This window comes from Malurus melanocephalus, unplaced genomic scaffold (genome assembly GCF_030028575.1).
Source record: "Malurus melanocephalus ecotype Western Australia unplaced genomic scaffold, MMel_1.1 scaffold_1, whole genome shotgun sequence".
In the NCBI taxonomy this organism is placed as follows: Eukaryota; Metazoa; Chordata; class Aves; order Passeriformes; family Maluridae; genus Malurus; species Malurus melanocephalus.
The window spans coordinates 6,535,546-6,539,110 of record NW_026623233.1 but is presented as its reverse complement, the minus strand read 5'-3'; positions in this window follow the sequence as shown (position 1 = coordinate 6,539,110).

The window sequence follows — 3,565 nt, the reverse complement described above, 5'->3', positions numbered from 1 at the left end:
AAGGATGCCACAAATTTTGACTTATGCATCCAGTCTCTCAGAAAGTGTTTTCTGAGTAACTGGCTGTGACTTTGGGCAGTATTTAAATATAGCTATATATTCATAGGGCCTCCTGCTTTAATCGCCCAATGGAAGTGGTGGGGASAGAGGCAGGGAACAAACAACAAAAAAACCCAGCTGGATCCTGTGTGTGCTGGGCTTGTAGAATCAAGCATCCACGTATAAAGAAAACAAGTTGCATGCCCCTAGAAGAAATAGATTTAACCATTAAACTATTACTCAGACAAACAGCCTTCCCAAAGGAGTTCATTGCTTGCAAAACAGTGTTGTTGCCCACTACTTAGTATCCATCCATATAGCTCAGTAATGAAAACATGAAGTTTAAATACATTTATACATAAATGATCACTTTTTTTTTTTTTTTTTATTAATACAGCTAAGGAACTCCCAGTACTTGAAGCATGGAAATGTGCAATCAGTAGGGCTCTATGCTGACAAAACTGCATAGATATGCTGTATCTAAACTTCATTGTTAAAACCAAGATCTATAATTTCCGAGGCATCTCTCTCTCATTTTAGGGTGGACAGAGGTAACATTTTATGACTGACATAACAGATGGCAAATGCCCCTCACATAGTATATTTTGATAAATCTGACCATTACCCAACACAGTTTATTTTTCTTGGAGGAAAAAGTAGATGGCTGAATCCTGGTATGCTGGCAAAAGCATAGTTTAGTGGGCAGGAAAGAAGCTAATATTAGCACTATTTGGTTGGTATACTTAAATATTAGCAAAGCATTCCCAGTCAAGACCTCAAACTAGAAGGTGAATGTGGTGAAATAGGTTGGGGCAGGATGATATGACAGAAGGAATGGGAGGGTAAAACAGGATCATTTTTTCTTTTGGGATGATGAAATTGTTCTATAGAGATGATTTAAGCAAACATCCTCTGACAAATCTGTTGCATTACTAAAGATTCTGCTGCCCCTATTTGTCCACACCTATGTTGTGCCTGAAATTGTTTGATGGAATAAGGGTGTGTGTGTTATGCTTGACCATCCCAATTGACAGCCCTCTGTATCTCTGAAACCCTACTTATTTCAGAAATTAAAACTAATGTGCTATGCAAAGCACAGGAATAGCTAAATCATAAGAGATGCCAGCCTATAGGACCAGTGAATTGCAGCTGAAAGGTGAGAGGGAYGAGTGGTGTTAGTGCATTTATTGTAATTAAGTACCCTGTAATTACACTGAAATGACTGGGATAATTTTCAGCAGGGATATAGTGTTGAAAAACAATTCAGAAGAGTTCAGATAAAACTCTGAGTARTACAGATCATCTATGTAAACTAGGATCATTCATTCCAGAGTGCTGGCCATGAGATAATTTGCTTTTTAACCTGAATTTTACACATGCCTGAGTGCCACTTCTTGTGTTTGGTACCCCAGTTCTGCATTAAAAAAACCCAAAAAACCTAAACATAATTACAGAAAAATAATGCTTGTTATGAAGAAGCTACTGCTAAAGATGTATCAATGCCAACACAGAAATAAAAACTATAAATTGCAACCTTGGATTCCAGTCCATCCTAATGTCTTTGTCACGGAAATTGCAAAGCTCTGCTGCTATGGCCAGTATGAATGTGTATTGCCCACATGATAAAGAATAACATGCATGACAGTGTCAAGTAGATGAAATCATATTAATATTTTTTACATTTCAGACCTAAGAATTCTTGCTTAAGGTCACCAAGCATATTTCATAAATGTCTGGAAAAAAATATTTTCAAATTCCCAAGGGGTTTGCAGACAAGTTTGTATTTATAGGCCCAGATCACTCGGARTGGCAAGAAAGTTTTAGTTAGATAACTAACTCCCTTATGGTTTTGGTAGTGTGGGTACAGAAGATAGTCTTGCCTGCTACAGACATAGCCAGAAAATCAACTATTTCCGAGTTTTCACATGAAGCTGTCCTCACTGAGAYGTGTTATGCAATGATTTCATATAATGTAAATTTACAATTAACAATTCTATGCATTTTTCCAGATACAGAAATCAAAGCACATTGCTAGGACAGCAAAAATTCTCAGCATCATTTTCTATGAAGAGTTGCACAGATATAGAGAGGTCACAGGCACTTTGCCTAAAGTCACACTCCTTTCTTGCTTCTGGGGAGGTTAGTGCCTCTGATCTCAAATTGCTCCTCTAACTCCGCTAAACCCGGTAACGACTGCCTTGTATGTTAATTAATATTTTCCCATAAGACGATGGGAGACGTCTTCCTTTGGTAAGCTGCTGTACTGCAGCATAGCAGTATTTACAGTGAAGTGATCTTTTCCAATCACACCCCCCCCCCCCTCCCCAACGTTACAGCCGTTAATTTCTAAACGAGTTATTATGACCCAAATCGCAGACAATATCGTGCAGGAGGGAGCAGAGCGGCGACACCGGTGCATGCGGGCTGCGAGCGGCCCCGCCGCCTCCTCCGCCGGGAACACGGGGAGAGCTCGGCCACGGCCCCGCAGGGCGGCAGCTGGAGGCGCCGCATCCCTTTCGTCTTTTTTTCCCCTTGCTTGTTTGTTTGTGGTGTTGTTTTTGTGGTTTTTCCCTCGGCTTTACTCGYAAACCCGCTTGCTTCAGCTTCGGCGCAGGCTGACAAATGAAAGCATGTCCCGGCGGCACTCATGGGGGAGACGGGAAAMCACGGATGGATGTATGCGTGACCCCAGCCTCACTTTTCCTCTCGGGCATGTGCACAGGGCTTCACCGCTCCCGAGRCGGGTGACACGCAGCTGCGGTTAGGAACAGGCTGGACTGTTCCAGCACAGCCTCTTCCCTACATCCCTCGACTTTTACTATCGCTGCCCTGCCCGCACCGCTCCGCGCGCTTCGTGACGCGCGGCGACCGCCCTCAYCGCGGGGCGAGAGCCCGGCATCCCCGCCCCGCAGCCCCTTCCTGGGCCCCCGCGCTCCCCTCTCCTTCCCCCGCTCCCGCCTCACAGGAAAATGCGGGTTGGACAGACCCCCGCCCCTCCTGCCACCCACCCCGGCGAGGGCCCCTCCGCCGCCCCTCACCTCCCTCCGCTGGAGGGGAGAGAAAGGCGCCCATTGATCCGCGGGCGCGGCCCGCCTGGTGACGAGAGTGCGGATCCCCTGTAAACAAGCGCGACACCTCGCGCATCCCCCGCCCCCGGCGCTCCCCGCCCCGCGGAGCCCCCACACGCCCGGTGAAGGAGCGGGAGCGGCGGCGCGGGGGGAGCACGGGGCCCTGGGRAGGCGGGGGGCCCTGGGGCCGCTTTGCCCCCGCCGTCACTCGTTCCGTAATACCGCGCCACGAACCCCCAATGGGGCCGGGATCGTTTCCAGAGGAAATGCGGACGCTGTCCTTATTCACCACTAAGGCGAAGCGCCCGGATAAATTAGTGCTGTTTAATTAATACGGACGAACAGCGGCAGCCCCTGCCCCCCCGGCCCTCCCTAGGTGGCATTTCCCCACCGCCCGGCGCGGACACAGCGCGGCCCCTCAGGCGGGGGAGCGGGGGCGGCCCGCGCGCGGCGTGGGC